Raw genomic sequence first — 15,241 nt, 5'->3', positions numbered from 1 at the left:
GAAGACAATTATACTCACAGTTTTGTTCCCTTTCACTTTTACACATGTATTAATTAATGTATGTATGTATTTTGGCTTACTGCAATGCCTAGGAGACTCAGTAAGATGTGGAACAGAAGTGATTATATGAATCATCTTTGCCTCTTCTGAGTTTGAATGGAATGCTTTTAATGTCTCACTATTACGTACGGTGTTTGTTGTAGTTTTTGTAAAGTACACATTATCATTTTAAAGAAATATCTTTCTATTCCCAGTTAGCTAAGAGTTATTTTTGTGGTTGTTTAATCTTGATTGGTTGTTGAATTTTATTGCATGCATGTTTTTTCTGGAATCTTTGTGATAATCATCCTTTTCTTGCTCCTTTACCTATTAATGTGTTGAACTACATTATGAATCTCCTAATGTTAAACCAACATTGCAAGTTTGGTATAAACACAACTTTGCCCTGCTGTATTATCTGTTTTAGCCATTGCTGGATTAAGTTTGCCATTATCTTATTTCTATTTTTGGCATTTTTATAACTAATTAAGATTCACCAGTAATTTTGCCTTCTCATGCATGCTTTGTCAAGAATAAGCTCAATATTAATATTTTCTGTTTCCCCAATATAAATTTCTTTTTTCTAGAATTTACCCATTTAGTATTAATTTTCAAATTATCAGCATATCTTTTTCATGATATTATCTTTTAAATCTTTACTGTCAGTACAAGCAAGACACCTTCTTCGAAAGTGGCTTGTCTGTGCCTTCTAATTTTCTTGACCCATACTGCCAAAGCTTTCCTTATTTTTTTATATTTTGAAAGCACTAACATCTAGCATTTTTACACAACTCTTCCATATCTGTTATCGATTTCATTAACTTTGGCTCTTACTTTTATTATTTTTTTCTTGCCAATATGGAAATGCATGAGATGATTTGTATCAGGTGTGTGACAAATCCACAGTCTTTTCATCTACCGTCATGTTTTCTTTTATAATTGCTATCCTCGAATAGCACGGATATCCAAATATCCAGTACATTTAATTACTTGGAAAAGACCTGTGGCTTACCAATGTGGGGGGTTTAATTAAATCCATTGTTGGAATATCAGATGATTAAGGGAGATGGAACTGCAGCATTGAAGCAAAGGAACTGCTATGATAAGTACATATGAACTTCATTGAAGAGGACAGCATACAATATAGAAAGGAGTAGGAACAGAAAGAGCACGGACTTTGAAATCATATATCCAGAATGTGCTCTGTCACTTACTGCGTATGTGATTTTAGGCGAGTATTTTACCTCTCTGAGCCTCAATTTCATCATGCGGTAGTGCTGTTTGCCATGGGTTTCCATTTGTCCCTGTTCCCGGGACCTGGAAGAGCTGTACTTCTTGACCTCCTTTGTTTGGGCAGGGCTGTGTATGTGACTGGTTCTGGCTAATGGGTTGTGAGTGACATGTGCTATTTCTGGGCCAGAACATATGGTTGTTGGTTTGAGACCTTGCAGGGTCCTCTTCTCCTCAGGCACAGGGACTGACAACTCTCTAGATGATGGCTGCTCTGTCAGTTTGGGTCTCCAAGTCATTCCAGCAAGAATGGCTCAGACCCCCATAGTCCACCATCCCGTGAGGGGCATGCACCTGCCATGGACATGTAGTCGAAGTGAGGAACAAGCCCCTGAGATACGGGGACTGTCTATTACCACAGCATAATCTAGCCTATCTTGATTCTTGTATCTTATCTGTAAATTAAAATAACATCCTCTCAGGATTTTTCTGAGGATTAAATGACAAAGCTGGTATGACAAGGTTGCCACAGTGCTTGACATATAACAGGAACTCAAAAAATGGCAGCTATAATTATTAAATAATAATAACAAACTAGGGGGATTAACCAAGATGGCGGAGTAGAAGGATGTGCTCTCACTCCCTCTTGCGAGAGCACCAGAATCACAACTGGCTGCTGGACAATCATTGACAGGAAGACCCTGGACTTCACCAAGGAGGATACGCCACGTCCAAGGACAGAGGAGAAGCCACAGTGAGACGGTAGGCGGGGCGCAATCAGAGTAAAATCAAATCCCATAACTGCTGGGTGGGTGGCTCACAGACTGGTGAACACTTATACCACAGAAGTCCACCCACTGGAGTGAAGGTTCTGAGCCCCACGTCAGGCTTCCCAACCTGGGGGTCCGGCTACGGGAGGAGGAATTCCTAGAGAATCAGACTTTGAAGCCTAGTGGGAAATGATTGCAGGACTTTGACAGGACTGGGGGAAACAGAGACCCCACTCTTGGAGGGCACACACAAAGTAATGTGTGCATCGGGACCCAGGGGAAGGAGCAGTGACCCTGGGGGAGACTGAACCAGACCTACCTGCTGGTGTTGGGGGGTCTCCTGCAGAGGCGAGTGGTGGCTCTGTTTCACCGTGGGGATAAGGACACTGGCAACAGAGGTTCTGGGAAGTCCTCCTTGGCGTGAGCCCTCCCAGAGTCTGCCATTAACCCCACCAAAGAGCACGGGTAGGCTCCAGTGTTGGGTTGCCTCAGGCAAAACAACCAACAGGGAGGGAACCCAGCCCCACCCATCAACAGTCAAGTGGATTAAGGTTTTACTGAGCTCTGACCGCCACAGCAACAGTCAGCTCTACCCACCACCAGAGCCTCCCATGAAGCCTCTCAGATAGCCTCAACCACCAGAGGGCAGACAACAGAAGCAAGAAAAACTACAATCCTGCAGCCTGTGGACCAAAAACCACAGTTACAGAAAGATGGAGAAGATGAAAAGGCAGAGGGCTATGTACCAGATGAAGGAACAAGAAAAAACCCCAGAAAAACAACTAAATGAAGTGGAGATAGGCAACCTTCCAGAAAAAGAATTCAGAATAATGATAGTGAAGATGATCCAGGACCTCGGAATAAGAATGGAGGCAAAGATTGAGAAGATGCAAGAAATGATTAACAAAGACCTAGAAGAATTAAAGAACAAACAAACAGAGATGACCAATACAATAAGTGAAATGAAAACTACACTAGAAGGAATCAATAGCAGAATAACTGAGGCAGAAGAACGGATAAGTGACCTGGAAGACAGAATGGTGGAATTCACTGCTGCAGAACAGACTAAAGAAAAAAGAATGAAAAGAAATGAAGACAGCCTAAGAGACCTCTGGGACAACATTAAACGCAACAACAGTCGCATTGTAGGGGTCCCAGAAGGAGAAGAGAGAGAGAAAGGACCAGAGAAAATATTTGAAGAGATTATAGTAGAAAACTTCCCTAACATGGGAAAGGAAATAGCCACCCAAGTCCAGGAAGCGCAGAGAGTCCCATACAGAATAAACCCAAGGAGAAACACGCCGAGACACATAGTAATCAAAGTGGCAAAAATTAAAGACAAAGAAAAATTATTGAAAGCAGCAAGGGAAAAACGACAAATAACATACAAGGGAACTCCCATAAGGTTAACAGCTGATTTCTCAGCAGAAACTCTGCAAGCCAGAAGGGAGTGGCATGATATACTTAAAGTGATGAAAGGGAAGAACCTACAACCAAGATTACTCTACCCGGCAAGGATCTCATTTCGATTTGATGGAGAAATCAAAAGCTTTACAGACAAGCAAAAGCTAAGAGAATTCAGCACCACCAAACCAGCTCTACAACAAATGCTAAAGGAACTTCTCTAAGTGGGAAACACAAGAGAAGAAAAGGACCTACAAAAACAAACCCAAAACAATTAAGAAAATGGTCATAGGAACATACATATCGATAATTACCTTAAACGTGAATGGATTAAATGCCCCAACCAAAAGACATAGACTGGCTGAATGGATACAAAAACAAGACCCATATATATGCTGTCTACAAGAGACCCACTTTAGACCTAGGGACACATACAGACTGAAAGTGAGGGGATGGAAAAAGATATTCCATGCAAATGGAAATCAAAAGAAAGCTGGAGTAGCTATACTCATATCAGATAAAATAGACTTTAAAATAAAGAATGTTACAAGAGACAAGGAAGGACACTACATAATGATCCAGGGATCAATCCAAGAAGAAGATATAACAATTATAAATATATATGCACCCAACATAGGAGCACCTCAATACATAAGGCAACTGCTAACAGCTATAAAAGAGGAAATCGACAGTAACACAATAATAGTGGGGGACTTTAACACTTCACTTACACCAATGGACAGATCATCCAAAATGAAAATAAATAAGGAAACAGAAGCTTTAAATGACACAATAGACCAGATAGATTTAATTGATATATATAGGGCATTCCATCCAAAAACAGCAGACTACACGTTCTTCTCAAGTGCGCACGGAACATTCTCCAGGATAGATCACATCTTGGGTCACAAATCAAGCCGCAGTAAATTTAAGAAAATTGAAATTATATCAAGCATCTTTTCTGACCACAACGCTATGAGATTAGAAATGAATTACAGGGAAAACAACATAAAAAAGACAAACACATGGAGGCTAAACAATACGTTACTAAATAACCAAGAGATCACTGAAGAAATCAAAGAGGAAATCAAAAAATACCTAGAGACAAATGACAATGAAAACACGACGACCCAAAACCTTTGGGATGCAGCAAAAGCAGTTCTAAGAGGGAAGTTTATAGCTATACAAGCCTACCTCAAGAAACAAGAAAAATCTCAAGTAAACAATCTAACCTTACACCTAAAGAAACTAGAGAAAGAAGAACAAACAAAACCCAAAGTTAGCAGAAGGAAAGAAATCATAAAGATCAGAGCAGAAATAAATGAAATAGAAACAAAGAAAACAATAGCAAAGATCAATAAAACTAAAAGTTGGTTCTTTGAGAAGATAAACAAAATTGATAAGCCATTAGCCAGACTCATCAAGAAAAAGAGGGAGAGGACTCAAATCAATAAAATCAGAAACGAAAAAGGAGAAGTTACAACAGACACCGCAGAAATACAAAGCATCCTAAGAGACTACTACAAGCAACTTTATGCCAATAAAATGGACAACCTGGAAGAAATGGACAAATTCTTAGAAAGGTATAACCTTCCAAGACTGAATCAGGAAGAAATAGAAAATATGAACAGACCAATCACAAGTAATGAAATTGAAACTGTGATTAAAAATCTTCCAACAAACAAAAGTCCAGGACCAGATGGCTTCACAGGTGAATTCTATCAAACATTTAGAGAAGAGCTAACACCCATCCTTCTCAAACTCTTCCAAAAAATTGCAGAGGAAGGAACACTCCCAAACTCATTCTATGAGGCCACCATCACCCTGATACCAAAACCAGACAGAGACACTACAAAAAAAGAAAATTACAGACCAATATCACTGATGAATATAGATGCAAAAATCCTCAACAAAATACTAGCAAACAGAATCCAACAACACATTAAAAGGATCATACACCACGATCAAGTGGGATTTATCCCAGGGATGCAAGGATTCTTCAATATACGCAAATCAATCAATGTGATACACCATATTAACAAATTGAAGAATAAAAACCATATGATCATCTCAATAGATGCAGAAAAAGCTTTTGACAAAATTCAACACCGATTTATGATAAAAAAAACTCTCCAGAAAGTGGGCATAGAGGGAACCTACCTCAACATAATAAAGGCCATATATGACAAACCCACAGCAAACATCATTCTCAATGGTGAAAAACTGAAAGCATTTCCTCTAAGATCAGGAACGAGACAAGGATGTCCACTCTCACCACTATTATTCAACATAGTTCTGGAAGTCCTAGCCACGGCAATCAGAGAAGAAAAAGAAAAAAAAGGAATACAAATTGGAAAAGAAGAAGTAAAACTGTCACTGTTTGCGGATGACATGATACTATACATAGAGAATCCTAAAACTGCCACCAGAAAACTGCTAGAGCTAATTAATGAATATCGTAAAGTTGCAGGATACAAAATTAATGCACAGAAATCTCTTGCATTCCTATACACTAATGATGAAAAATCTGAAAGAGAAATTATGGAAACACTCCCATTTACCATTGCAACAAAAAGAATAAAATACCTAGGAATAAACCTACCTAGGGAGACAAAAGACCTGTATGCAGAAAACTATAAGACACTGATGAAAGAAATTAAAGATGATACCAACAGATGGAGAGATATACCATGTTCTTGGATTGGAAGAATCAACATTGTGAAAATGAGTATACTACCCAAAGCAATCTACAGATTCAATGCAATCCCTATCAAATTACCAATGGCATTTTTTACGGAGCTAGAACAAATCATCTTAAAATTTGTATGGAGACACAAAAGACCCCGAATAGCCAAAGCAGTCTTGAGGCAAAAAAATGGAGCTGGAGGAATCAGACTCCCTGACTTCAGACTATACTACAAAGCTACAGTAATCAAGACAATATGGTACTGGCACAAAAACAGAAACATAGATCAATGGAACAAGATAGAAAGCCCAGAGATTAACCCACGCACCTATGGTCAACTAATCTATGACAAAGGAGGCAAAGATATACAATGGAGAAAAGACAGTCTCTTCAATAAGTGGTGCTGGAAAAACTGGACAGCTACATGTAAAAGAATGAAATTAGAATACTCCCTAACACCATACACAAAAATAAACTCAAAATGGATTAGAGACCTAAATATAAGACTGGACACTATAAAACTCTTAGAGGAAAACATAGGAAGAACACTCTTTGACATAAATCACAGCAAGATCTTTTTTGATCCACCTCCTAGAGTAATGGAAATAAAAACAAAAATAAACAAGTGGGACCTAATGAAACTTCAAAGCTTTTGCACAGCAAAGGAAACCATAAACAAGACGAAAAGACAACCCTCAGAATGGGAGAAAATATTTGCAAATGAATCAACGGACAAAGGATTAATCTCCAAAATATATAAACAGCTCATTCAGCTCAATATCAAAGAAACAAACACCCCAATCCAAAAATGGGCAGAAGACCTAAATAGACATTTCTCCAAAGAAGACATATAGACGGCCACGAAGCACATGAAAAGATGCTCAACATCACTAATTATTAGAGAAATGTAAATCAAAACTACAATGAGGTATCACCTCACTCCTGTTAGAATGGGCATCATCAGAAAATCTACAAACAACAAATGCTGGAGAGGGTGTGGAGAAAAGGGAAACCTCTTGCACTGTTGGTGGGAATGTAATTTGATACAGCCACTATGGAGAACAATATGGAGGTTCCTTAAAAAACTAAAAATAGAATTACCATATGACCCAGCAATCCCACTACTGGGCATATACCCAGAGAAAACCGTAATTCAAAAAGACACATGCACCCGAATGTTCATTGCAGCACTATTTACAATAGCCAAGTCATGGAAGCAACCTAAATGCCCATCAGCAGACGAATGGATAAAGAAGATGTGGTACATATATACAATGGAATATTACTCAGCCATAAAAAGGAACGAAATTGAGTCATTTGTTGAGACGTGGATGGATCTAGAGACTGTCATACAGAGTGAAGTAAGTCAGAAAGAGAAAAACAAATATTGTATATTAATGCATGTATGTGGAACCTAGAAAAATGGTACAGATGAGCCAGTTTGCAGGGCAGAAGTTGAGACACAGATGTAGAGAATGGACATATGGACACCAAGGGGGGAAAACTGCGGTGAGGTGGGGATGGTGGTGTGCTGAATTGGGCGATTGGGATTGACATGTATACAGTGATGTGTATAAAATTGATGCCTAATAAGAACCTGCAGTATAAAAAAACAAACAAAACAACTAATACTAAACTTTCATTGGGTTATTTGTATGGAAATATGTTAATATAAATGTTTCAGACATTACATGAAACTTCTAAAAATCTTATATTTGTATTTGTATGGAAACATGTATGGAAATATGTTAATATAAATGTTTCAGACATTACATGAAATTTCTAAAAATCTTATATTTGTATTTGTATGGAAACATGTATGGAAATATGTTAATATAAATGTTTCAGACATTACATGAAATTTCTAAAAATCTTAAAAAAAAAATAATAACAAACTAGTTTTGAAAAAGTGTGGAAAATTGGTATAAAATGAGAGCTATTATTCATCCACTCATCCTTACGGGTAAGTTGTATCGTCTTTTCAAGAGTGGGGCATTTTATTTTATTTTGAAGGCTTCCTAATGACTAGCACTTATGCATTTATTTCTTGCCATCATGATATCAGAAACATAAATTGAGGTTATACGTAAAGAATGAAAAAGTGGAAAGATTAAGCAAAAGAGAGAATGACTAATGACATAAGAGAAAATGAGTTAGCAATAAGTAGTTTCTTAATGAGAAGAACAGATCATAATTATTAGTAAGCATACACTGTTCTTAGTAAACAAAGGTACAAGGTATTAATGCGGTAGAAGAGACTTAGTTTGAACAGGCTTTCCCAAAATGTTTTCTGAGGAACACTAGCACTTCCAGTGGTCTGTGGAAAAATGTTCCATTCCCATAGAGCTTGACGAAACTACCTGCTACAGACTGAATGTTTATGTACCAACCTAGTCTCCAAGGTGACAGTATTTGCAGGTAGAGTCTTTGGTAGGTGATTAGGTCATGAGGGAGGTGCCGTCATGAATGGGATTAGTGCCTTTATAAAAGAGCACCTAGAGAGCTCCCTTGCCCTTTCTGCCACGTGAGGACACAGCGTGAAGACAGCCCTTTATGAACCAGGAAGCAGGCTCTCACCAGACACTGAACCTGCTGGTGCCTTGATTTTGGACTTCACAGACTCCAGAACCGTGAAAAATAAATTTTTGTAATTTATAAGCCACCCGGTCCATGGTGTTCTACTACAGCAGCCTGAACAAGCTAAGACACTACCCTTCTCTTTGAGATTCAAGTGGCATATTATCTTAAAAATATGACAATATAGAAATCCTTTTTACCTTCATTTTTGTATGTCCCGTATTTCTTCAATGGATAAAACCATTTTTGTTGTTGCTGTCTCTCAGACATAGTGTCTTGTAGAACAAACCTGAAAGTGCTGAAATGAGAGGAAAGAAATGGCTATTATATAATAAAAAATATATATATACCACCCCTTTAACCATCTCTCAAACAATATTTAAATCCCTCACAAATGTAAACACCATCTTTTTCTTGCTGCATTTTACTCATTAAGTACCATCTACGTGATTTTTATGAAATGTATCATCTATAATTTTACTTAACATGGTTTTCTTAAATAAATTCACTGTTTTTTTTCCCACATGAAGGAAAGGGGAGAGCTTTCAAGGAATGTAACAAGGAATGGTTAGAAAATCAGGAGGAAAGTCAGAAGCCAGTGGTGTCTGGCTGGACTAATTTAAGCCGTTTAGAGAGTCCAAGGAGAAAAAGATTATGGCACCCCACCCCACACACACTTTGAAAAACTACTGATCAGCAAAGCAAATACACAAAACAAACTCTGAACCTTAACGTGCTGGCTACTTTCACACTTTTACTGAAAAAATATCAAATTAAAAAAAGTCTCTCTCCTTGCCTCTCTCTACGGAACAAATTAAGAGACAGAAATTCCGATCAGATTTGAAATCATCGATACGAGCTGGCATCTAGGAGTTCTCTGGTGTTCTTAATAACAAACGTGGTCAGAGGAGGGCAGAGGATGCCATCACATGGCAGGCAGTGAATAGGAATACGGAAGAGAGATAAGCAAGAGTAGGGCTTTAATGTGGGGGTTGGGAAGGAAGGGGGAAGGGAGGGGTCCACCCAGTTTCCCGAGCCGAGCTGCCGAGAGCAGCCCATGAACGCCTGCCGCCCGCTGTCCCGCCAATTCTGAGTAAACCTCTAGGACAGGCGGGCGCCCCTCCTACCCGCCTACCGCCTACCGCCTACCGCCTACCGTGGCAGAATATGAAAGTCGGGGGAAAGGTTGGGATCGGAGCCAGAGCCTCATCAAAGTTCCCCCTCAGCCAGGACAAGTACCTTAATTCTAAAGGTCCTCACCTCTCGGTCTGACTCCTCAGAAGGCCAAGCCGAGCTACCCACCGTTGGGCAGGCTCTCCACACGCGGAAAGGGCGCCCCCCTCGGTCGCGACCTTATGGCGTCACATGGCTGTGGGACGTACGTAACGTAACGCGCGCCGCCGTGGGGCCCCACCTGACTTCCAGGGGCTTGGCTGGGGGAGGCCACGGAGTAGAAGGATGCAGGTGACCTCGGGGTTCAGGAGCCCTCAATCCTCAGCTGTGACCGAGAGAACTGAGCCTCAAGACACCACAGCATGTCCCGTGACCGTAGAATATACACGACCAACAGCCGAAAGCTAGGTGCGGTGCGGTGTTCACATGACTGCAGGCGCTTTGCCTGCCATGTGATGGAAGCGGCCACATCCCTGTTGACTCAGGGATCTGAAGATTCTGGTAGCCAGCAATCTTCACGAGATAGAGATGGCTGAGCCTGATATGTGACCAAGGGGGATATGTGACCGACCATAGCATCCAGACGACTCTCAGAAGCGGGTCACCTTTGTGACTTGGAGGGCTGAGGCTTCCACATGCCACTAGCTAGTGAGGGCCACATGACAGGATGAATCCACATGATGGGCAGGGTTTAGGAGTCTGCCATGCTCTAGCGACTTGAAAAGCTGGATCTACCACATGATCATAGTGGCAATAGGTCCAGAGAGACTACATGAGCTCAGGGTTTAAGGGCTCATGGTGCTGGCATGACCACTAGGTCTGGGCCTGCCACATAACTGTCTGGGCCTGCCACTTGATGGCCGCATCCGTGTGACCATAGCCTTAGGAGCCCACGGTGCTCAAAAGCTGGGTCAGCCTCCTGAGTGTAGGATAGTGACAGTAGGGTTCTCCCGGCTGCATGTTTCAGGAGGTCGTTCTCTTCACGAGACCTGGAGAGCTGAGACTGCCCACATTCCTGGGCTTCCCTTTGATGGTGGTGCCGCCGGATGATCTTCCTCATAACACAAGCTGGCTTCAGCTGCCCCAACCCCTTTTTAATGTGCTAATGTGCTTCTTTCATGTGCTAATTTTTTCCCTAATAACACGTGAAATTTAACACATAAATTAACACATAGCAATGGACTAGGTCCTCCCTAAATCCATAAGCATTGCCATATTTTAAGGGCCACTTCAAAAACCTAAGCAGTGGGTACAGGTAAGCTTTGTTGCCGTAATTTCATGCAAGTCTAAGAGAAATTAAAGCAAACTCAATAAGTGAATTTTAGCTCTTAATTTGGAAAAAAATGTATATAATGATTACTATGTGTCAGGCACTTTAAAGCGTCAACTCCTTTAATAGTGGCAATTCTATAAACTAAGTACTATGATTATTATTCCAGTTTTCACAGATGAGAACGTGGAGGCACAGATGTGTTAAGTCACTTGCCTAAGAGGTAACTGAACCTGTAGGTGCCAAACCAGGGTTTACTCCCAGGCACCCTGGCTCCAGACTTTGTGTTTTGATCACCCACAAGATTCTCCAAAGAAAATTAAGAATAATTCAGTCTTCCTTATTCAGACTAACTGGAAAGCCATCTGCAGTTACTGAAAAGTGGAGATCATAGAGGACCTCTTTAAAGTGCCATTTAAATAATTTCCAGTACTACCAGTAATTAGAACTAATCCAAGCTGAAGCCAGTTAAGGCCCTCGGATTCATTTTAAGGTATAAGTATAAACTTATCCTTAATAAGTGAAGTATTTGTGTATATAAAAGGTGGTATAAAATGCTAGACGTTAGTTGAAAACGTTTCCTTCTTTTATTTTTAAACACTCTAAAGAGAAATATTGCAGACTTTATGGCTCTTTTTCTCTAAAGAGAAATATTGCAGACTTTATGGCTCTTAACGGAATTCCAGAAGTTAAAAATGAGCAGAATCTGAATTAGATATTACTGCACTTATATTTTGTTTGCATCTTTCTAGAAAGGACAGAGAAAGGGAAAGGAGAATATACAATATAGTTTTGGTTTGTGTTTTTTTTTTTTAATTGCAGTTTTACAAACGCCTCTTTTGCTGATTTGTGTAGAAAACTGAAGATCTGTCTGTATATCCAACATAGATCTGATGTGATCTTGCTGGTTTGCTGGCTTAGGCAAACTTAATGCTCTACAAGCAGTGGGATTATTTTGCTGGCACCCTGCAACGTGGCATGGCTACATAAATAAACTGAAGAAAATACGACAGACCAAATTTTGCACCATGGTTAAATTTGAATATACTAGTAAGGATAACAGACTGTGTTTGTAGTTCTAAGCCTACGGAAGGAAGTAGTGATTTTTTGGGAGTGACTCTGTTTGGGTACATTGGTGTTACTTAGATGATTTTGGAAAATTATTTATGGGACACATGTAAATGCAGGGTATGAAAATGGAGCCACATGTTTACAATAGAGCCTATTATGAAACCTCAAGATGGATTTAGGAAGCATCTGTGTACAATCACTGGATGGACTCTGACATCAAGACCTGATGTCTGTCCCAACTGTAGTTTCTGTAATGGACAAGTCCACTAATGGTGATTGTGAGTTCACCTTCTTTCACCAAAAGACAAACCCTGGAGTTCTAATTATAACTTTTCTTTGGAAGGGTCAGATATTCTCCTGTCAGAACTAATGGTCGTATCATTTGTTCTTTCCCTGCAATGATTTCCAGGAGTTATTTTAGGATTAAAAAATATATATTTAGTTACACCAGTGGGTGCCCGTCAGCTCTTTCTAACATACATTGGGGAAGGGACGCTCAGGCTATGGATAAACACCTGTATGAACACAGCTTATATGAGCTAGGCAGTTTAGGCACTGCATGTGTCAGGTGCTGTGTCTATTTAGGTGAGGCAGGCTGATAAGCTATTCTTCTTGAATGTTGTTTGGCAAGGTTTACTGGGAACAACTTTTACTTCTTTTATATTTCTGTTTTGGAGGTCAGTGCTAGAGGCATTGTTTAACACAGAGAAATGGGAAAGGAGAATAACAGACATTTGTGATGCTGCTAAATTAAACACAGATACTCAAATGCTTTTGGTTCAAACACAGATATGTACAACTCAAGTAGAGATCCTATGTGAATTTACTTTCAGAAAGTAAAATTGACTTAATCTGGTAACGTTATCCAAGAGAACTTACCAGATATTGCTGTACCTTTATAGAAATGGTAATCGAAACATGTTTTTCTTTGTTCCTTTAAGAAACTCGTTAATTAACTAGAAGTGACTTTACTGTCAGTGTCAAGCAGTGGGAAAGAAGAGAAACAATTGTAGATGGTGCTCCCTGTCAGAGTACTCAGTGTGCTCCCTTCCCCCAGCACAGTGTAAATTTTAACAGCTCTAGGGGTTGAGCTCATTCTTGGGGACTACCACAGCCTGGAAACAGAAAACTACATCCACAGTGAAAACTTCTTTTGAGGCCAAAGGATGATGGAAAGGGGCGAGAAGGCAGGGATTCCTTACAGGGATTTTGCTCATAAACTGTGTCATTTGTGATGGTATGATTCTCTGGTACAGTTTGAAAGTCCCATCCGCGTGAAGACCATTTACAAATTAAATAAGTGTGGTTCAAGGCTTTAAAAATTATTAGACAGGGAGAATTGAAGTGGTCCTAGCTTGGCTCTTGTTATCCACTCATTGTAACTATTTTTTTGCCACACCCCCCAAATAATTCTAAATATAGTCTTTGAGAGTAGTGTGAGACGGGTTTTTACGTAAACAGCCACATTGTTTTCTTGTTACGATATCACACTGCCATCTACTGCTGGTGGATATGTTCCCATATGATGTAAATGCGTGACCTTTGCCAGTTTTCTTTAGAATAAAAGCAGGCTTTGAGGACTAAGTTCTATCAATGAACTTTACATTTCCGTAACATCACCAGATGATTTTTGAATTCTCTACTTCGTGTAGCCTGTTTGGGTCCAATGATAATCTAAAATGTACATGATGCTCTACCTTTTTTTTCCCCATGAAATCTGGAAAAACACGGCATATCCTGTGCTCTCTAAAAACTGACAGGCACTTGCAATAGTTGACTCTCACTGGATTCTGAAATTCTAATTTAGTCTAGTGTATCTGTTTTTATATGGGACACTTTGATGCAATTCAAAGTCTCTCAAATAGGGAGGGGGATCAAGATGGTGGAGGAGGAGTATGTGGAGCTCACCTCTCCCCACAAACACATTAAAAATACCCCTACATGTGAGGCAATTCTCACAGAAAACCAACTGGAAACTGGCAGAAGGTCTCCTACACAACCAAAGCTGCAAGGGATATCTCTACATATCCAGGAAGGACAGAAAAAATTTTCAAAGGCATGAGGACGGTCCTGGCACCCCTGGGAGAGATCTGTAAAGGAGGAAAGGTACACATAGGCAGACCCTTACCCCAGGGAGCCCCCGTGCCTGCTGGAAAAGCCGCTGGGATAGATGGAGGGGCTGGAAAAGCCTAAATTCTACTCACAAGGAGTGCATGCATGCTGGCTTGTGAACAATCAGGGCAGAGAGAGACTGGCACTGGCGGCTGCTGCCTTGCTGCACTTCCCAATCCAAAGCACACACAAGGTGGTGGGGCCACAGATGCACACAGCAGCTGAGCATTGAATCTTAGGTAGACAGGTCCAGGGAGAGGACTCGATCTAGATGTGTGGAGACAGCCCGGAGGGCCTGGGGTATGGTCTGGGCCAAACCAAGGAGCCCATTGTCAGCCCGCACATAGTGGGGGCAGGTCCTGCCACAGTGCCCATTGTCAGTGTGCACACAGTGGGGGCAGGTCTGGCCATGGTGGACTTTGCCAGCACGTGCACCAGATGGCGCCACGGAAAGGCACAGCAGCTGGGCACTGCATCTCGGTTGGACGGGCTCTGGGCAGGAGTATGCAGCCGTTCATTTCACGGTGGAAGCACACTGGCCCCGCTCACTCTACACCAGAGCTTGGAGCCAGATCTGGAGCTGACAGGTCCTGGGAGAGGTCTGCCACAGAGGCAGCCCAGGTTGCAGGCAGCGGCACAACCGCCTCAATTCCTGCAGCCACAGGGCCCCGCCCCCCAGCACCAGCCTACTCCACACCACAGCCCAGCACTAAGTCTGGAATGAACACAACAGAGAAAGGGATGCAACCTTGGGCTGCTTCTGAGCACAACCATGGATGCCTGCACGGGAGGCACATAGGTTTGCGGTGACCACACGGACCTCATTTGCTTCAGTGGTCACCTCCTTTGCATCAGGGCATGTGCTCAGGGGCAATGGAACCTGACTGAACCTGACCCTCAGGGCTTCTA

This window comes from Eschrichtius robustus, chromosome X, assembly GCF_028021215.1.
Source record: "Eschrichtius robustus isolate mEscRob2 chromosome X, mEscRob2.pri, whole genome shotgun sequence".
In the NCBI taxonomy this organism is placed as follows: Eukaryota; Metazoa; Chordata; class Mammalia; order Artiodactyla; family Eschrichtiidae; genus Eschrichtius; species Eschrichtius robustus.
The sequence above is the reverse complement of the archived record's forward strand: the minus strand, read 5'-3'. Positions refer to the sequence as shown.